The following is a 22,096-nucleotide window of genomic DNA, read 5'->3' as shown; positions in this document are numbered from 1 at the left end:
AAAAACAGTTTGTAGCTAAGAATGGTAGAGTCAGAATGCCAGATTTCAAATCTCTTTCCTCTGCTATGACTTGGGGCCAATTTACTCTCTGAGCCTCAGTTTTCTCATCTGTAAAATGGAGACAGTAACCATACCATCATCTTCATAGGGTTGATGTAAGGATTAGGATCAGACAAAGTGCTCAAAACAGTGCCTGGCACTTTGCAAGTCCTCTGTAAACGATGGCACCTGTTGCTGTCATAATTATTAATAAGATCTGAGCATCAGAGGAGACCTTAGAGGTCATCAGGCTTCATCTCCTCTTCTGAAAGAAGTCAAAACTAAGGTTCAGAGAGTTAAAGGTTATGCCCATGCCGCCAGTCAGTTAGCAATGGATCCCTGGTGCTGCCACTGTACATGCAGCCACAGCGGGTAACCTGGGCAGGCACTCACCATCCCGAAAGGGAAGAACCAGTGGATCACGGAGAATGACACCACGTGCACAAGTACTTCTGCTGAGAATGGACAAGGCCAGATCAGGGTGGTGCTCACTGTTCCGTGCATGAGTGGAAAGAATCAGGAAAGAAGACCCAGAAGAGGGGATGCTAGACAGACTACTAAACGATGTGTCCAGTGGAGAAGGAACACATTGAGTACAAGCGGCTGGGAGCAATGGAACCCCACAGTCCCGGGAGATGCCAGAGGCAGGGACTAGGCTAAATTTAAAATCGATGGTGGTCCAGTGGCTATGACTCTGTGCTCCCATGCAGGGGCCTGGGTCCATCCCTGGTCAGGGAACTAGACCCCCCATGCCACAACTAGGACCCGGTGCAGTCAAATAAATAAAAATAGATTAAAAATAAAAGCTTTATCATTGAAGACCATGTGGAGCTTATAAGGATTGTACACAGGGAAGTTCTAACAGCAAATTCTTTCAGGAAGATCACTGTCGCATGGATTTTAGAGGACTGGTTACCGAGGGGCAGGGTAACTTGGTACGAGGCAGGGTTACCAAGTGGTAAAGAATCTTACATGTAGCACTGTATAATTAATGTAGGGGATTCCCCGCTGGCTCAGTGGTAAAGAATCTGCCTGCCAAGAAGGAGACCTGGGTTCGATCCCCGGGTCGAGAAGATCCCTAGAGGAGGAAATGGCAATCCACTCCAGGACTCTTGCCTAAGAAATCCCATGGACAGAGGAGCCTGGTGGGCTACAGTCCACGAGGTCGCAAAGAGCCGGACATGACAGAGCAACTAAACAATTAAAGTAGAGCTCTCTGGAGAACCACGTGACAATATCTAGCCCCCAAATGCACATATTCTCTGACTTATCCATTCTACTTCTATAATCTGTCCTCAGAAACCACTTGTGTGCAATGATACATATGCAGGATATTCAGTGCATTATTTATACTGGCACAAGATTGAAGGGGACTAGTTAAATAAGTTACATAACAGAATACATACAGTGGTTTAAAAAGAACTGGGCAGTTCAGTCTGTACTAATATGGAATGACTTCCAAAGTTAGTACGTGAAGAATACCATGTGCGTGTGTGCATGTGTTTTTAAAGGAAACACACGTGTGCACATGCACACACACACTCACATGCGTGCATACACACATACATACACATACTCTTGTATGCACTGAAAGTCTCTCTCTGGAATTGATGCACAAGAAACTGGTAGCTACCAAGTGCTATCAGGGAGGGGAACTAGGGGTAAAGAGGGGAGAAGACTCACTGTTCACTGAATGTATTCCCTTTTCATCTCCTTGAGTGTTGTACCTTGGGTATTACCTAATCAAACAGATAAAATACAAAATAAAATTAATGCAGCAAGCCTTCCCATAGGCCACCTGTCTCCTTCCTGAACAAATTAATGGACACTCCAGTAAATCTGATTCTCTCTGCCAGGAATAGTCAGTTGCAGGGCTCAGCACAAGGGTCATCTCCTTGAGGAATTCTTTTCTGACACATCACACCCACCTCCAGTAGAAATAACCCTCTTCTTACTCCCAAAGTGCCCTGAGCACCCTCTCTGACTGTACCTCTATCAGGTGATTACATCTGTTTATCTGTCTTACCTCACCAGGCTCAAAGTTCCTGAAGGCAGGGACTGTGAATTACTCAACATGAATTTTCAAAAGCCATCACAGGGCCTGGCACCAGACAGGCAGGCAGCAAATGCCTGCCAAACTCATGAATACTATGGGGAGAAGCAAGTATGGAACTGGGGAAAATATGCATACATATAAGCTCATGTTTTGTTTTGAAGAAACAGCTGGTTCCTCCCTTACTCTTAAGCAGCTATCTGGGCCAAGGGACTAATTCCACCATGAGTCAAAGACCTGATCAAGTGCAGAACAAATGGGGTGATGGAAATTCGGGCTCTGCAAAGAGAAAAGATGAACAGAGGAGAGTCAAGGAACGTTCACACACAAGGCTGAGCCAATGGTAGTGCTTTAGAAATAACTCGGAGAAAAGTGAGTCCCCACAGCCCCAGAGTATCCCAAAATGGGAAAACTCAGCTATTATAGAGAAAGGCTCACACTACATCCAATCATTTTAAGAAAGGATCTGCTTTGAATGCAGAATTTTAAAAAACTGTCCTTGAAGTGTGGCGTTAGACAAGGTGAAAAGAAAAACACTGAAAAGAAATTAAGATTGAGTATTCATTACAATCCCTAGAAAAAACCTACAGACTAAAACTTGGGGGAAAAAAAAAATTCATTTCACTTCAGTATTTTTTTTGCGGGGCTGGGGGGGTAGGTTTTAGTGACCACTTCCCCTGACTTAAAAAATTATGATTTAGAGAAAGAAAGTAGAATGATGGTTGTCATGGGCTGGGGGAGGAAGGAATGGGGAGTTACTGTTTAAGGTTTTGTCAGATGAAGACAGTTAGTTATAGAGACAGACAGTGGTGACGGTTGTTCGACATTATGAATGTACTTAATACCACTCTTCAAAATGGTTAAGATAAGTCAATTTTATTTTATGTGTGTTTTAACACAGTAAAAAAAAAAAAAAAAAACTGGGAAAAAATTATGATTAAGAGGAACTGGGAACTAATCATGCCTACTTCCAAAACCTGCACTCACACCCATCCTTAAAAGGCATGTAGCATCTAAACCGGATGTGAGGAGAGAGGAGAGGGCCTGGGGGACCAGCTGCCACCAACCAGCCTGCTGGTCAGGAACGCTCTCTGGCTTTTGTTTTCACACCTAAAAACGGCTCTAAAGTCTCTCTCAGACACAGAATCCTCCAGAGCACATCCATGCTTCCCTTTGTACAACTCATTTCTTCCTCCAGCAGTCAGCATTCCCTTCCAAAACATGAAGTGAGGAAGAGTCATGGAAAAACCTACATTCACCCTTCTGATTTTCCTTCTTGAGATTCTTGATGCCACCCCTATAACCTGTGGTAAAAGGAGACCGCCATGATTTAGACTGCCATCTGGCCCCTCCCACCTCTGTGAACCCAAAACATCAAAAGCTTGAGTGACTGTGCCACGCTGAACGTGATGGTCGTGAGCACTCATTTCCTGTCCAGAGCCAAGAGGAAGGACACTGTCCTCAGCTCTACCTCCGCTTCCTCATCTGTGAAAAGCACGCTTGAGTGATCTCACTAGTTTCTAGTTAAGGCTCAAAAGGGACAAAATGGAAGGGACTGCTTGCTCTGTGAACTGGTAAGACTCAGGCCTTCTATTCACAGTCTCAGCCTCTAAGCCAAGAGAGCAGAAGGTGACTTGAGAAAACTGCTCATAAGAATAATGATAATAAGCGTGGCACGCCTCTGGGGCTGAGGACAGCCTGTAACACGAGCTCCGAGTTCACAAAGTTTGCTTACTTGTTGTTGCCATAGATGCTTCCAGATGAACCAAAGAGCCTGCTAAGATTAAAGGTATCCTAAGAGTCACCTTGAAAAATGGCTCACAGCCTAGACAGGCAGCAGCAGGGGTCAAGGGGAACCTTGGAACAGCCAGGGCACCCAGGGCCCAGCTCCTTGTAGCCCCTGTGCCTGGGGCCCATTCCTGCGCACAGTGTCCTGTTCTCCCTGCTCCTCGGGTCGAGGATGTCACAGTCCTGATGGTGGCACGGTCAGGTCACACTCTACTGAGCCCTCCTCTATGGAGGCTAAGGGTCCTGACTCAGCCCCGCCTGCCTCCCAGAGGCTACCTGGGTTTCTCTACAGCTCAGACTCAGGACAGATTATTTCCTAAGTCATGGCCATCTCTCCATTAGTTATAAGAGCTAAGTGAACAGGTAAGACCAACAGAAATCCTTTCCTTGCTTCAGACTAGTCTGGGAAGGGGATGGTGGTGATGGAGAATCTAGAATAAGTTTGTTCCTTTGATTAACCATCTTCACCAACCCCCATACTACCATGTGATGGGGGGAAGACAACAGTTCACGAAGTCAGAACAGAATTTAACCCTTACATTTCAGATAGTACAGAAAATACGTGTGAGCTCTGTGGAGTTCAGAGTTCCTCAAAGGGTGTGATAAAAACAGGGAATGTGCCGTGGGGCCCTCTTTACCTCTCCCTTTCTCCCAGTGGCATCTCCCCTCTTCACTCTCACTCACCCTGATTTGGCTGGGCCAAAGCAGCAAAAGATACCTATATATTTATCAGATCTAAATGCCTCCCACTCCTCCCCCATAAAATGACAAAATTACATTACTTCTAGATGTCTTCAGTTCACTTTTTCCCTCCCTGGGGATAAATGGCTCCTTCCAATCTTGCTAACCTCTGTATCGTCCCCTTTCTTTTATGCCACCAACAGCTGAGTACTTCAATACAACTCACGAAGTTGTCTTTTGGACTTTGAGATCCTTGAGAGTCATAATGTTTACTTTATCCATTTCCTTTTCATCTCCAGTCCCAAAGCCCAAAGGACACAAACATCAGAGTCGTGTTAAAATTTACCTCCTACAAATCACAAAAATAACTCTCGGTTTTTCTCAGAAAAACTTCCTGGTGCTTCCCTGTTGGCTCAGATGCTAAAGAGTCCACCTACAATGCAGGAGACCCAGGTTCGATTCCTGGGTCGGGAAGATCCCCTGGTGGAGGGCATGGCAACCCACGCCAGTATTCTTGCCTGGAGGATTCCATGGACAGAGGAGCCTGGCGGACTACAGTCCACGGGGTCGCAGAGCCAGACACAACTGAGTGACTAACACTTTCACTTTCTCAGAAACCACTGAAGCCAGGGTAAAGCAGGTACTGGAGGCTTTTCTGAATTGCTCTGATATCCCTGTATTCTTGTCTTTCTTCCCAGAACTGCTCACTACAGCCTCTTGCTGTTTTGTTCTCTCTACCCTGTTCCTCAGGCTTCAGACAGCAGGAACACCAGCAGACACAAGGAACCTTCCCTGTAATCATCTCTAATGACTACTTTCTAGAACCCAGCAGCAGGATGACTGCAGCATGGACCTGCATGCAGGAGACAGCTCTCAAGTCCTAGCACCACCAACCAACAGTGGCTGGGCCTCAGACGAGTCATTCATTCTTCCTGGCACTCAGGGTATGGGCCTGAATGATCCCCCAGTGCCCTTTCAGTTTTAAGGGATCTGGAATGTCTTCTAGGGAAAAGGAGGAGCTCCGAAGTATTTCCTCTGAAACAGAAGTCAACAAAAGTTCTGACTAGAAGGAAGAAATGTTAAACCCTTCCTCTTTATTCCCCAGAGCAAACATATCCTAGCATCTACCTCCCTCTGCACTGCAACAAACTCAGGAGATTCCGCTTTTCCATTTAGAGCTTAATCAATCCATCACCACATTTGTATAGGCCATCCGTACCCAGTGTTCCTAAAGTGCTTTCCAAAAATAACAACTAACAACAACAACAAAAAACCTAGCCTCCACACAGGAACAGGCAAGGATCACCACAGCTATAGGGGCCAAGAGAGAAACAGAAAAATGCAAGAGAGGACGGAAAAGAACAAAGACAGACAGACTCAGGACAGGAAAAAGGAGAGACGAGGCAGAGTGCCCGTGAGCAGGAACTTGGCTCAGGTCCTACATTTCCAACCCTGAAGGCAGGAAAGTATCTCTTCTCTGGACTGATGGCCTGAACTAGGACAAATCCTTTGCCTCCCGATGACTCTGTTTCCTCATCAGTAAAACAGAAACAGTTTCATGTTCTTCTCACTCAGAGAAGCTAGATCCCTGGAAAGATTCCGGCAGACTGGGCAAGAACCTCTGGTCTGCGTGGATATTGTTTGTTAGGTGATCCAGGGCAAGTTATTTTCAGTTTCCATCTACAAAATGGGTAAATAATACCCACCTCACTGGGCTGTTGGGAGATGGAAACGGGATCAACATGAAGGATCACAACAGCGTCTGGAATACTGGGCCCTCAAATTAGCCCTGCTGGAGGCCCCTTCCTGCTCTAACAGGCTGTGACTGAGCCCACATGAAACTCCCAAAGGGCACTGTTGTCCTGAGACAAGGCTCAAAACACAGTTAGTTTAGAAGAAAGAAGAGCCACGAGGTTAAACAAGTAAACCTCCAGAGGTCCCTCCCATGAAGTTCTAAAAAATACATATCTTTAAGGAACTGAACATTCCTCCCTCCAAATTATATAATCATGTACACGAGCATCCTGAAGTGATATGTGACTAGAGGGACCAAGGAGGTTTTCCCTAAATATGTTCTACAGCTTAAATATGCTGTAGGACAGGAAAAGGGCAGAGTTTACATGACCAAGATACACATACACACACACTCATTACCTCATTATACAGGTGCCACTGTGGCATTATTTTACAGATAAATGCAATCGAAGGGGCCAGAAGTCTTTCCTCCTCCCACTTTCACACTGCAGAGGGCCCCCTGCTCTTTTTTCCCAATACAAGTCAAGCTTATTTGCATCTCCTCAGGGAAAACTCATCGACTGAGCCCACAGCACGGGGCAGCTCTTCTGAACCCACAGCATCACTGCATGAACACCGGGAGAACCAATCATAACCTTCCCTGTGGACCGCTCAGTTACTTAACTGCTGTATACTACATTTACTGTAGGTGGTAAATTCCTGCAGAGCCCACCAGCTGCCTCTTTCTGTGCCCCAGAGTGTTCAACATTTATTTGTTCACAGAAGGGGAAAAAAAAAGATAAACCCCAAACCCCATAATGTGTGTAGGAAATACAAGATGGCAAAGGAGCAGCAGATATAAAACAGGAAGGGGAAGGGTAGATAAATCCTGGAAGTTTTGCCAGGCAGGAAAACAGATGCTTGACAGATATGGCTGCAATTGGTTCCTAGACCCAAAGATGCATCTATGTGTCATCACAGCCCTCTGCTTGGTTTCCATCAGAGCTGAGCAGAGCAGGTTTCAATACTCACTTGGCAAATAAAGGTTGGGAAGCTGATTTGCTAAATCCGATTTCTTAGGGCTCTGTGTTTGCAGTAACTATACTGCAATTCGGCAAATATTTACTGGCTGTCTTCGGTGCAAGGCCTGGGTGGTCACCGAGATGACGTGGGGCATAGTTCTTACTCTCAAGGAATTCAATCTCCATGAGAGGAATTATTATGTTTATCCATATAGCACTGTGAAACTGTTACTAGGTTTTTGTTTTTGTTTTTTAAATAAAAAAAAGTGCTATGAGAACACAGAGGCCATAAGAACAAAGGATTCTGGTTGGGAGTAGGGGGGGGTGAAAGAGGAAGCTTTGAGCTGGGCCTTGACAATCATGCACAGATTTAGTGAGCTCTCTGGCCTGTTCTGCATCCACAGGTCTAATTATAAAGAAAGAAAAAGAAACGGAAGAACAATTCACCAAAAGGATGGCAGAGAGAGAGAGGAAAAATAAACAGTGATAATTCTTTCTGCCAAGAGTTGCTGACTGCTGCTGTCTGGCAACAGGAAATAAACATATCTATATATCTTCACTCAAGGGGATGTTTAGGTGCTAAATTTTGGTCTTCTAAGTACATACTCATAGCTGTGCAGGAAAACACCTCCTCCAGGTCAAAAATAGCAAACCCAAGAGAACTGGCTGAAGCAGTGTTTACTTTTTACCATCTCTGTGGATCGCTTTCCAAAGGCTCTCAAGTGGGAGGGTATAAACAGGTCTGTGTCACTTCCTGGTTCTCAGGCCTTCTGCTACATTCCCAGTCAGTCTGGGAATGCTGCCTATTTAAAAATAAACTGTAAAAACTCACCAAACCCCCAACTCTAAACCACTCTTTACTTTGCTTCATTTGATTTCACTGAAATTAAAAGGGGTTGAACGAGAAATGAGACTAAAATGACCACAGAGAATGGATTCTCAGGTGAAAACGAAAATACATGCTTATTGAGTTCAAGGTCAGGAGATTTGGATTCTACTCATGTTCTGCCTCTAACTGGAAAACTTGACCTTGAAAAAGCATGATGTTTCACCTCTCTGCACAACAGCCGCTTCAGCATTAACCCCAATATAGTTATCCAATCTTTTTGGACTTCCATTATCCTTATCTATAAACTAGCACTAACAACAGCTACCTTGTAGGTATCATATTATGTATCACATGGTATCATATGGTATGAGTACGGTGTAAGTATATCATATGGTATAAGTATCACATGGGAATTACATGTAAAGCACTCAGCACATTGCTTGCATTCAGTAAGTTGTCGAAAATAGGTGTTCTAGTTTTCACCATCTATTATTGTCATCATAATCTGAAAATGTAAAAGGCTGAGCTAGATGATCACCACTTGAAGAGCTTCTCTGGCTCCAAAATCCTCTGGCTCTTTAAGTCACCTTCTCCTTTTTTTCCTTTTCTTTTTTGATGTGGACCATTTTTAAAGTCTTCACTGAATTTGTTAGAGTATTACTTCTGTTTTATGTTTTGGTCTTTGGGCCTCAAGGCATGTGGGATCCTAGCTCCCCGACCAGGGCCAGGGATTGAACCCGCACCCCTGCATTGGAAGGCACAGTCTTAACCACTGGACTGCCAGATAAGTCCCTTCTTTTTTTTTCTTTTCTGGCGGTCAGATGGAAAGGAAGGGAGATCAACTTGGAGAAGCATGACAGTTACCAACACACCCTCAATGTTTATGTTAGAAACACTACAACACAACTAATGAAATTCATCAATGAGCTGGAGGGGGCATGCTCGGCTCCCTGGGGAGGGTCTTAGCTGTGGCTCACACTGAAGCCACAGCATGGGCACAAGTGCTGCCTCCACGCCCTAGTTCATGAAGCACAACACCCTCCAGGGCCAGCACAGCACAACTTCATCCACCCATCTCTACCTGTGCGCAGCTCCTAGGAGCGTCCTAAAAGAGAGCACATGGCCAATCAACCCATTTCTAGTCATGACTAATCCCCCCTGCAAAGCAGTCCTGTTTTAAACAAAAAAGTACCTTCTCCTTAATATAATTTGAATGTGGTCAAAAATTTAACGCCCTTCCCCAAAAGTTAAGAGTGTAATCAGAGTATAGTAACAAGACCGAAGTGCTAGACTGAAATTAAATTCAGATGAAATTAATAGGCATTTTCTTTTATTCACTCAGCATTCATAACATGCTAAAGACTATCAGTTCAGTTCAGTCGCTCAGTCGTGTCCAACTCTTTGCGACCCCATGAATCACAGCATGCCAGGCCTCCCTGTCCATCACCAGCTCCCGGAGTTTACTCAAACTCATGCCCATTGAGTCAGTGATGCCATTCGGCCATCTCATCCTCTGTCGCCCCCTTCTCCTCCTGCCCCCAACCCCTCCCAGCATCAGGGTCTTTTCCAATAAGTCAACTCTTCGCATGAGGTGGCCAAAGTACTGGAGTTTCAGCTTCATCAGTCCTTCCAATGAACACCCAGGACTGATCTCCTTTAGGATTGACTGGCTGGATCTCCTTGCAGTCCAAGGGACTCTCAAGAGTCTTCTCCAACACCACAGTTCAAAAACATCAATGCTTCGGCACTCAGCTTTCTTCACAGTCCAACTCTCACATCCATACATGACCACTGGAAAAACCATAGCCTTGACCAGACGGAGACTATAGAGGATGCCAAAAACTAATCGGATGCGATGAGTGAGAACCATAAAGGATGACACCGAGGTTTCTGGCCTGTGACTGGGTGAATGGTAGAAGCTACCACAGGAGGAAAGAATACATGTGGACAAGCAGGTGCTGGTGAAGCATGTGATGAATGTAGCTCAGGTTATGTTTGGAAGGACTGAACTATAGGTACTTGGAGAATATCGAGGTAGAAGGGTCTAGCAGGTAAATTAGAAATGAGTATCAGCAGACGAATGGATGAGGAAGCTGTGGTATATATACACCATGGAATATTACTCAGCCATTAAAAAGAATTCATTTGAATCAGTTCTAATGAGATGGATGAAACTGGAGCCCATTATACAGAGCGAAGTAAGCCAGAAAGATAAAGACCATTACAGTATACTAACACATATATATGGAATTTAGAAAGATGGTAACGATAACCCTATATGCAAAACAGAAGCAGAGACTCAGATGTATAGAACAGACTTGTGGACTCTGGGAGAAGGCAAGGGTGGGATGTTTCAAGAGAACAGCATCGAAACATGTATATTATCTAGGGTGAAACAGATCACCAGCCCAGGTTGGGTGCATGAGACAAGTGCTCGGGCCTGGTGCACTGGGAAGACCCAGAGGGATCGGGTGGAGAGGGAGGTGGGAGGGGGGACCGGGATGGGGAATACATGTAAATCCATGGCTAATTCATTTCAATGTATGACAAAAACTACTGTAATGATGTAAAGTAATTAGCCCCCAACTAATAAAAATAAATGGAAAAAAAAAAAAAAGAAATGAGTATGAAACTCTGCAAAGTGCCCCGAACTCAGGATATAGCCCTGGAGTGATCAGCTTGAAAGTGATGGCTGAAAGCATGCAGAAGAGATGAGAGCTCATCCTGGTGAGAGAGCTGAGTGAGAAGAGAGTCGAGACAGGGTCCTCGGGGGAACACTAACTTTTTAAAGCAGCATGTAAAGGAAAGAGAGATCATGAAAGACCCTCCCCAAAGTACAAGGAAGCCAGGAGCCTGTGCATCAAAGCTGTCGTGGGAGGACACAGTGATTCAAGGAGGATGTGAGGGTGAGTGGCAGACACAACAAAGGTCCTGTAAATGAAGCCTAAAAGACATCCACTGGAACTGACCACGAGGTTATCACTAGTGACCTCCTCAAGAGTGGATTTATTAGAGTCAGGAGGGAAGATCATGAATTCAAAGTGAGAAAGCACACACAATAAGGGCAAAACTACTGGGGGGAAGGGTGGTGGAACTGGAAAAGAAGGCAGATGAAAGATGGGACGATGGCTAGAGAGAATTCGCGTACTACGAGTTGTACCTTTTCAGTTAATCTAAGGTTTTCAGTTAAAGCTTCTGGAACTGCAGCTCTGAGACACTCCCCCCACCCCCACCCCAATCGAGAGTCCTTCTGAAATGATACCCACACACTGTGACTGCCAAAGCTAGGGAGACGCTGGGGATGAATGTTTAAGACTGGCCTGCTTCTTTCTGTTCAACAACAGCAGAAGCCTCTCTAACCCATCACCCCTCTTCCAAAACTGCTACCTCTTCTGTAGGATTCATGAGTGAGAAGGAACAGTCAATCTAGTGGCAGGGCTAGAAAACTGGCCTCTCCTAGTGTCTCTCAGGTCTTAAGATTCTCTGTAAATATGGTCTCAGTTTCTGCCATTTTCCTCCTTTCCACTCAAATGTCAGCTGAGGATTTGCCCCTGAGATTCAGGTTCAGGATTCCAAGAACATGTTCTTCACCTCCAATGACTGAAGCTTACTGTTAAATGTATACCTGGTGAGGTATACATTTAGACCAATCAAGACACTGTCTTCGAGTCCAAATGTTCTTCATCTTGTGTAAGTTCCAAGAAGCCTCCTAATTCATAAGCAAACCATGACTCTTCCCGTCCTCCTCCTCACAAATTACCCAAACTTCCTGTAAGTTGACAAGGTTGGACTGTGAGGCCCCAAGTAAGAAGGAGAAGGAGGAACTTGCCTACTGTTCCTTCCCCTATGATTAGTCCCACGCCCCAGCACCACCTCTGCCCTGACATGACCCTCTTACGGTACAGAACCATCCACCAAGGCCTGCATGCTCTAGGTCTAGCTCCAACCATGTCTCTAGTTCTCTCGATGTGGAGTTCAAAGTCAGGACCTGAGAAGAAAGGATCTGATTAACACACAAGAAGGAATATTCCTTTAAATCTCTAAATACAGACTCAAAACTTATTTCAAATTAGTCAAAATTCAGGCAGAGGTGTCAAATGAAGAACCTCATAAAGTCCATGTATCATCTAAGATGATGTTAAGAGGCACTGTAATAAAACTCAGCAGATGAGAAAGAAGCATCGTAATTTGATGAGGGAATCTGATAGCTCCCCCAATCTTAACACATATCTTACTGACTTCATTCAACACATATAAAGAGCACCTACTTATATTGGATTCCACAAAAGGTACAAAAGTGGGGGAAAGCTCATACCTTTAAAGAATTTACAGGGGAGGTAAGACACACACGAATAACTACAATGAGGTAAAATGTGAAAACCCGTGGGAGATATATAGCCAAAGTGACATAGAGAAAACAGGGAAGTAAGGTGGAGCCAGCAGAAGGAAATGAAACAGTCAATTAGAGAATTAATCACAACATGGATTTTAAAGTCATAGGAATTCAATCCTGACTCTGCCTCTTGTTTTTTAGAGGTACTAGGTGTCCTGCATTACCTGCTGTGAGCCTCTGTTTCGTCATATATGAAGTTAGGGTAGCAATACCTAGTTCACAGAATTGTGAAGAGTCTATAATTCACACATTTCTGAAGAGTTTAAAACAGGATTTGGCAGAGAGTGAGACTAGGGAAGGTGGAAGGGCCACTGCACATGGGAATTCAGAGCCCCTGTGTCTGCAGAGCTGCCCAGAGCCTCACTCATGGACAGACAGCTGGACACCTGCACAACAACTGAACTCTTAGTTCAGTCAGTCACCCAGGCTGAATGGGACTATGGCCAGGAGGTGCACGAATGAGGCTCAGAGTGTATGCATGTGTACGTTCACGCCAGGATAAACCTGAAGTACACACTCAGTGTTCTCCTCGGAAGTATGGCATCACAATACAGGTTAAGTTTCAGATTATACACCACATACTGCATGATACTACACCATGCTATTCCTTTGGATATGGTAGGTGTTCAGTAAATGTTTGGTACAGTGAAATGACCTGAATCTGGTTGAATTCCCAATGAAATCTGTCTCACTGATTCATTTTTCAACAAGTGAACACAGGAGGCAAAAGATACTTAAAAATTAACCTGAGGGACACAGAAGTCATAATGGAGTAACAGAGACTAGATTTACTTTTTCCTTAAACAACTAGAAAATCAGATAATAATGGTTTTCAGACATTCAAAAATAGGTAGCACAGGGCAGTGATCCTTGAAAAAAGGGAAAGAAATGCAGAGTCCCGCTGCTGCCCCAGCTAACCCCCTAAAGGAGTCTTCAGACCACAGAGCAGGCAAATAAAAACCTGAAAGAGTTCAATGATTTCACTGAGTTAAAGAGACAGCTGAGAATTTGGGGACGCCAAAGAGGCTAGAGTGTGCAGGGCAAAGTAACTGAGAGGAGGGAGCTCAAAGAGAAAAAACTAACGATGTGCAGAGCCTGAGTGTTGATCTGTGCACGTGTCAGAGGAAAGCAGCAAGGCTGAGAAAAGAACCAAAGGAGAGAACTAACCCCTGGCACTCACACAGAGCCAGAAGTTTACACGTTCCCATGGGCCAAAGTGGAAAAAAAAATCTTCTGGTTCACAGGGCACTGGAAGGATCTTCACAAGTGTTTGGCCTCAGTAGTGGGACCATCCTAGCCCTAGACTAAAGGCTGTCTGCAAAAAAAGAAAGAGAGACAAAAATAAATAAATAAATAAATAAAGGCTGAGAACCAAGCCTTGAAAGGATCAAACCAAGTCTAACTGAATTGCTTCTGAGAACAAAGCCAAAAAGTTTTTAAAGGAATACAGAAAGTTTCAGCACCTAACAACATACAACTCACTATGTCTAGTTTCAAATCAAAACTGAGCAGACATGCAAAGAGGCAGAAAATTATGACCATGACCTATGGTCACAGGAGGAGAATAAACGAATAGAAACAGACCTAGAAATGACACAGATGATAGAACTGTGGACAAGGATGTTCAAATCTCTATTACAAATATACTCTGTGTGCTCAAGAGAAAACAGGAAGGCATGAGCATGGTGAGGAAAGAAATACAAACCACAAAGACTCAAACTAAACTTCTAGAGGGAAAAATATAAATACCTGAAATGAAAAATATACAGGATGAAATTAACAGATAAGACACTGCAGAAGAAAAAAAATTAACTTGAAAACACAGCAATCGAAACTATCCAAAGAGATATACACAGAACATAAGTCAGAAGTACAACTGTATCAAGCAGCCTAACATGTGCATAACTGGGGCATGGGGAGAGCACATAGGTACACACAAAAAAATTTTTTTGATGTAAACTATAAACTCACAGATTCAAGAAACTCATCAAACCACAAGAAGTACCTTAACAAGAAAACACAGCATGGTACACTGCAATCAAAATGATGAAAATGATCATTAAAGAGAAAATATTAAAAGCAGCCATGAGGGGGTAGGAGGAGAGACAATGCACCCAGAGAAACAGAATTACAGCAAGTCTACTGTTATAAACAATGGAATCCAGGAGGCAATGGAGCATCATGTTCAAAGTACTGGGGAAAAAAATCAATTTGACACTGATTTCCTAAGGAAAAGTTGACAGGAACTATGAGTTCCCATCACTGTTTTTTGTGCTCCGCAGTAATATTTTTCAGGGAGGCCTGTGCTGAGCACAAGATGTAAACTCAGTGGTCTTATAAACATCTGCAAGTACTTGCTGTTTAGTCACTAAGTCATGGCCAACTTTTTGTGACCCCCATGAACTGTAGCCCACCAGGCTCCTCTGTTCATGGTATTTCCCAGAAAGAATACTGGAATGGGTTGCCATTTCCATCTCCAAGGGATCTTCCTGACCCAGGGATCGAACCAGCACCTCCAACATTGGCAGGCAGATTCTTTTAACACTGAGCCACCAGGGAAGCTCTTTGGAAGTACAGTATTCTACGAGTCAAAAGGGGTAAATACCCTTTCTTACTTTCGTAGAGACATGTTTTATACTCATGTACTCAGAACATTGCAAACTACAGCTCTTATACAGTCATATTCCTTAAGACACTGGAAAACAGACAAGAAAGGTCTATCAGAGGATCCATCCCTTAGCTGAAGAAAATCAAGGAAGAAAGAAAAAGTAAACCCCATCATGCAAAGAGTCAGCCTCACCAGCATTAGGCCTGAAGAGGCCTCCCTCCCTCAAGTGTACACATCTATTGGTTAATGTGTCTGATGGGCCTTTACAGATTCAGATGAAATATTTTTTCAGAATGAAAGATATATTCCTTAAGAAGTAGGTAAAAGTAACTCAAGAAGTGAAATAGAGTTACTCAATTCTTAGCTATGCAACCCAGCCCAGGGTAACATAATCTTCTCATTAAGTACCCTGGGGAGGCACCCCATTCTTCAGAGTCCAGCCTGGGGTTCTACCCTGGAGGGACCATTAAAATGGCAATTTATCTGTTTTCAACATTGGTTGGTCTGGTTTCTTCACTAAACTGTAGTTAATAAACTATAAGGTCCCGGGAAGGCTAGAGCTCTATCTGTTTTTTGTGCTTTCTTTGTAAACTCTGAGACCATCACTCTCTCAAAAAACCCAAGTATAGGTGCCCAAGAGGGACTCTCCGTCCCAAAATACCTTACTGCCTGAACAAGTGGTTTTCAACGGGGGCAGTTTTACATGCCACCCCGATCCCAGGGTTTCTAGCAACATTTGGAGGACTTTTTGACCGTCTTAACCTGGTGGGTGCTATTGGCATCCAAGAGGCAGAGGTCCAGGGTGCCAGCAAACATCCCATAATGAACAGGACAGCCTCCTAGAACAAAGAATTTGGCCCCAAATGTCAAAAAGGCTGCAGTTGAGAACCCTGGCCCGAGTGGATCAGCATGGAGCTGAGCAGGTACCAGCAGAAGTTCTACATGTCTTGTAAATTCCCTGCCGCCACTGGCAAGTCTCTTCCTATCACCTGTCTCCAGGCAACACTTTGATCCTGTTGTTGTCCCTACCTCAGGCTTACAGTCCCTCAGAGAGAGGAATTTAATAAGAGTTTAGATGTCTGGGTTTTCACACCATCTCGGCCACTAGCTGTTGATTCTGGCTGTTACATATCACGAAACTTTTCTGGGCCCATTTCCTCCTCTGTAAAACAGAAGGCTTGGAAAAGATGACTGAGGAGTTCTTCCAGCTCTAAAATTCTATTTGAAATGCTATCTGTCCTTATCATGAGCCAAAGAGAAAGGATCCAGCTCAGTCGAGAGTATGCACAACCACCCTGGAAGGACAGAGGTTCTGCTACTGTAGAGACCGAATCCAGCCAAGGGGGAGCTCTGGAGAAGCCAGGAGCTCAGGTACAAGCGATCCAGAAAGGGCTCTGCAAACATGGGCTTAAAGCCCAGCCCAGGCTCTCAGGTTTAAAATACATAGGAAAGTCTCCCTTCTGCCTTTTCAGGTCAATCTTATTCATCAGTGCTAAGAGGAGGAGGGGGAGGCTCGGGCCACTGAAGAGCAGCCCTGGATCAGTTGGGAGCTTATCAGAGACACTGAGTCTCTGCCTTCATCCCTAACCTGCTGCTATGTCACCTCAGTCAGGTCCGACTCTGTGCGACCCCACTGGTGTCAGCCCACCAGGCTCCTCTGTCCCTGGGACTCTCCAGGCAAGAATACTGGATTGGGTTGCCATTTCCTTCTCCAGTGCATGCATGCATGCTAAGTCGCTTCAGTCGTGTCCGACTCTGTGTGACCCTATGGACAGCAGCCCACCAGGCTCCTCTGTCCAGGGGATTCTCCAGGCAAGAATATTGGAGTGGGTTGCCACTTTCCTTCTCCCTCATCCCTGATCTACAGAATGAACATCTGCATTTTAATAAGATTCTCCAGGTGACTGGTTAAAAGTTTGAGAAGCCCTGGTTTAGGGTATACTGCCCTTCTATTCCCTGCTCTGTCATCTCCTCACTTGTAAAGATGACTTTCAAGATTGTCCACATTCTACCCTAACTCCACCTCCTTGCACAGTTTGTGCACATGTACACACACAAACACATACACACGAGTTCAGAACTTCCAAATCCAGAGTCACCAACAGTCACGAGGACAAGTTCCTTTCTCTTTGCCTCTTGCCTATATCCACACAAGGCTGGAAAGAAACAAGACTCGAAGCACAGGCTAAATCAGAGCTTTTCTGAGTGACTGATTCAGCCCACCCCTGCTGTTCAAAGACTTCTCAGGAGGAGGGATGGTGAACCCAAAGGTACCAACTCTGATGGGAAGAGACTCATCATTAGCATCTGAACAGAGACCGACTGGAGTCTAAAGTTTCACTGTTTTCCTACTGCCTCTGTTCACGTTACAGAAAGATTCTTGGGGCACAGGCTAAAGGGCAAAGCACACACACAGAGTAAAGAAAAACGCAGCAAGGGTTCTCCTAGGGGTGGGGGCACCTGGAACAAAGCAAGTCCACGGTGAAGGGTACCTGACCAGAGCGCTGGAACTCAGGACAGAATGTGGGGAGGAAGGGGGTGGACTCTGCTGAGCGGCTAGTGCGGGAGAGGAGATTAGGGTGGGGCTCACCCCTCACCCCACCCGCCGGCGTAAGCAGCAGATGGCCCAGCCCCAGGCAGCTAGCAGAGACAGCCATCTGCACATGCCTGCCCACCCCTTCCCAGGGCTGGAAATGGGAAGGAGCAGGGCAAAGTCCAGGCCCAACCCAAGCATCACCTCCAAAGATCACCCTGGGGGTGGGGTGGCAAAGTCACCCAATGCTCTGCCACCATGAGATGAACCTGGAAAACAACTCTAGCATCATCCAAGGCTCTTCTGCACCCACTTTGCTGCCTCTGGTCACCTTCTTTTAGGAGCAGACTCATGGGGTCTGTCTTGTGATCCTAACACATTATAGCCTAAAGTTCAACCTATCCATGTTAAGAGAGGGAAACAGGCCTAGAGGGGACCACGGCTTGCCCCAGAAACACAGGGCTTGTTAGAAGCTGAACCAAAACTCAGCTCTCCCAACTCTTCACTCAGCAAGGTTCCCCAAATACCTCCGACTGAGCCCCCTCAGACTGAGTGCCAGCCCCAGCACTGTTCCCGGTGCTCTGTCCATTCTGAGCCCTCCAGGAATGGCTCCTGGCCAGGCCTCTGCCAGCTGAGAATGTCCAGGAGCGCTGAGTCTCCAGGAATTCCAATGCAGCCAGAGCAGCTCAGGGGAAAAAATTCACGAGTAGCTACCTGCCTCTTCCAGAAAGGAAGCAGAAGGTACACACAGTTAACACTCAAGGTAGGCTGTAGTTTTGGCAGGGTGGGGGGCGGTGTGTGTTTGGAAACGAAAAAGGCTCGTTCTGAGAGCTGAAGGGAATTATCAGCCAACACAGACTGGGAGGTGAGTCGGAGCTAACTGCCAAACCAGACTGGCTTAGCTAAGACTCTCCCACCCTCTTCCCCAGGAAACCCACCCCCTCCTCTGGCTGGTCTTCTTACACTAGCCGTAAGAAGCAGTCATTTCAGGGAAGCTGAAGCCCTCTCTGTTGACCTGGCCCTGGGGGATGGGCTGTCAGCCAGGGGGCCAGGCCGCTGGAGCTTCAGGGCACCAGCTGCCCTTACTGTCACCTCAACATCCGCCTTCAACCGCACCTGCACTGCAAGCCACCCTGGATCACTGTGTGCGCAGAGTGGAAGAAAACACTCATTAGCTTTTCAAATGTAACCCTCTACAGAACCTAAATAGAAGGCACAGTTACTCAACTGCAAAGCAGAAATCCTCTTCTCCTCATCAAACAAAGGTGCACGTCCACAACCAGCTATGTGGTTAAAACTGGGCAGAAAGAGGCTAAGGAGTACTGGGGTGAAGTCCATTGACTAACTACATCTAGAGACCTGGCTAACCCCAGCTCCAAGGCCTTGAAGCATCGGTATAACGAAAGCATCCTAATGATGAGAGGCTTTGCTGCTGCCTCCACATTCCAGGGCAATCACCACAGGCTCCTCCCGCCCTTCAGGGCCAACATCAGCCCAGGACCCTGGACATGGATATGCGGGGCCAGAGGGTGGCCTGCCAGAGAAGCTGCCTTACTCGGGCTGAAAAGCAATGTTTGGTCTAGTACAACCAAGGGGTCATAATGGGCCCTGTGCTCAAACCCCTTCACATCTGCCACAAGCACGCCGCGGGTAGAGGGGCACGGGGGCGCAGTGAGGGCAGGGAATCGGGCCACTACAGCCGGACTTCTGGTCTTCCACCCCAACAACAGCCCTTCAAGAACGTGCCCTCCTGAAGGGCAAACGCGGTTTTAATTTCCAAACCTCACTGTTTGAGAGAACTTCTTGTTTTCTCTCACAGCTTTTTAAAACAGATGAATGCTCCCCTAGGGAAAAAGCAGCTGTAAATACAGGAGAGGGCAGAAAAGGAACACTGCTAGGAGTTCCAGAGGAACCATTACACTATTGTAAAAAGGCTTCTCCAAAGAATGAACACACCCCATTCCAAACAGAAAACACACAATTTCCTGTAAAGGTCTTGTCTGAAGGGTAACCTTTGGGCAGATGGTTTCTCTAGGCTGCTCCCTGCTCTACTCAACACTAAGACCTTGACACGGAAAGTGAGTTAGTGATTTTCTTCCTGGGAACCTTAAAAGAACTAATTCACAACTCAGTCAGTCTGCTTGTCTATTACTATCACCACCACCATCATCATCACCATTAAAGGGCTAAACTTCATCACCAAACTGCTGTGGACATTTAAACTGATTTAAGCCGTTAGGTTTTTAGGTAGACTGAAGCCACAGGATTTACTAGTTGAGATGAGAATGGGAAGAGGGTATAAAGCTGAGACGGGCAGCCTGGCTTCTGCACTTATTACTTTGTAAAAGGAACTGCAATGTTCAAAGGCTCAGGATTCCGGAAAATCACCCACTGGCTTATTTTACCTCTCCATCACAAGTAATGAGGCTGCCACCCCAAAACCCATTTGCCAAAAATAAAAGATCTAAAGAAGTGTTTCAGAGAAAGTTTGTGAGAAGAAAACTCAAGCTGGGTTTATTTTCAAACAAGCTACAATTAAATGGCTTTGCCACTTCCCACCTAGAACTCCAGTAAGTTTTAGATGCGCCTCTCAGATGGAGACTGGATTACAGGGAATTGAGCTGGCTGAAACCGGTCTAAGCCCACAGATGTAACTAACCTGTTTGCACAGTCCTGGGTGAATATGAGAAATAAAAGTGGGGTAGGGAGTCAGCAGTACACTTATAATTCTGTCTAAGTCAGAAGAGGAAGATACTGCTTTTAATTTCACATAAGATTCTATTATTAGAAGGAAACATGTAACATAAGCCATAAACCTCATCAGTGACAAAGCAAAGAAAAACATGTATTTATAGAATATATTTAAATCCCTAAACTTCCCAGAGGAATCAATTTGCCACTAATACAAACAAATCAAACTGCATCCGCTCACCACTGCCCCTAACGGTCTGTTCCCTCAAGCTACGAGCTTCCCTACGGCCAGGCACCTTTCACATCCTCCTTTAGAGGGGATTCATCACACGTGCACCTGGCCTCCCCACAATTCCCAAGAACAACACATTTCCACGTGAACTGGGTTTCAAGAGAATCTCTGAGTGGGACAAAACTCTTGAGGGACAAGCTGAACCCTTCCTGATCTTTCCATTTTCTCTCAGGTCTAGGTTTCCAGAGCCCTAAAAAAAAACTCCTTGATGGTCTTCCAGCCTCAGGCCACCCAAACTCCTGCCAGGAACCACACTCTCGAGCACGGTCAGATTACCTTCCACCCCTGTCTGCTCTGTGCAGCGTCATGTCCTCTGTAAAGCCTGCAAGAGGCACAGAAGCCTCAGGCCCCAGTCCACTTTCGGTGGAGATGGAGAAGCTGCCCACCCTGACAGCAAACGATCAAAACACAAGAAGGCAAGAGTGTCTATTTCAAGATTCTATGTGGGTGCAACAAAACACGAAATCGTGAGGTATGAGTTTCAGAAAATAAGGAAGAACAAGCAGCAACTACTTGTGAGTTATGGACAGAATAATGAAATAAAAAGAGAGAGAGAGAGACAGAAATGGACCTGAACCAAGACAATTAAAGAGGGACTTTCCTGGGAATCCAGTGGCTAAGACTCTGAGCTCCCAATGCAAAGGGTCCAAATTCAATCCCTGGTCAAGGAACTAGATCCCACATGCAAGCATGCTCAGTCGCTCAGTCGTGTAAGACTCTTTGCAACCCCATGGACTGCAGCCGATCAGGCTCCTCTGTCCATGGGATTTTCCTGGCAAGAATACTGAAATGGGTTGCCATATCCTCCTGCAGAAGATCTTCCCAACCCAGGGACAGAACCCACATCTCCTACATTGCAGGTGGATTCTTTACCATGGAGCTACCTTGGAAGCCCAGATCCCACACACCCAATTAAAAAGATCCTGCATGCTGACACTAAAGATCCTGTGTGCCACAACAAAGACTGAGCACAGCCAAATAAATATTTAAAAAGAGAGAGAAAGGACCTTAAAAAGGAAGGAAGGGAGATCTGACCTGAAAGCCTTGAGAGCTGAATTAGTATGTAGACAGAAAGAGGGAATTTCTGGGGCTGGAAGGCATAAGTAAGCATGATAAATTGGGAAGGCAGGGGTGGGGAAAGAAGCCAAGAATCAGGGAAGAACAGAAAGAAAAAAAAAAAAAATCCATTTGAGATCCCTCAGGGCAAGGCACAATTGTTACGGTTTCCCTGGTTATCTGTCACTTAACAGACTCTGGTTATTCCGCAAAGTAAATTAAGTATTCCACTGAATACTTAACAATAAGGCCAGACTGTACACCTATGAAAAACAGGCAGAGAGACTCAGCTTTGGATCCACAGGTAGTAGGGAACCAGGGAATGTTCTTGAGCAGTAAACCCGACTTCATCCAACTCAACAAGCTTTCCTAAAGGC

General features: G+C 45.5%; 1 protein-coding gene across 3 annotated transcripts in view; it reads right to left on the bottom strand.

The window, feature by feature from the left end:
* Nucleotides 1-22,096, bottom strand: part of SUSD6 (sushi domain containing 6) — a 93,590-nt gene that overhangs the window by 51,220 nt on the left and 20,274 nt on the right. The window contains exon 2 of one of the 3 annotated variants that reach the window (XM_020904905.2): nucleotides 1,723-1,778. The exons of the other annotated variants lie outside the window; for them this stretch is intronic. The gene's annotated coding sequence lies outside the window, so the exon portion shown is untranslated. The remainder of the gene's footprint in view (nucleotides 1-1,722; nucleotides 1,779-22,096) is intronic. 3 annotated transcript variants of the gene reach the window in all.

Source organism: Odocoileus virginianus, chromosome 6 (assembly GCF_023699985.2).
Source record: "Odocoileus virginianus isolate 20LAN1187 ecotype Illinois chromosome 6, Ovbor_1.2, whole genome shotgun sequence".
Lineage (NCBI taxonomy): Eukaryota > Metazoa > Chordata > Mammalia > Artiodactyla > Cervidae > Odocoileus > Odocoileus virginianus.
This window is presented reverse-complemented; position numbering and strand designations above follow the sequence as displayed.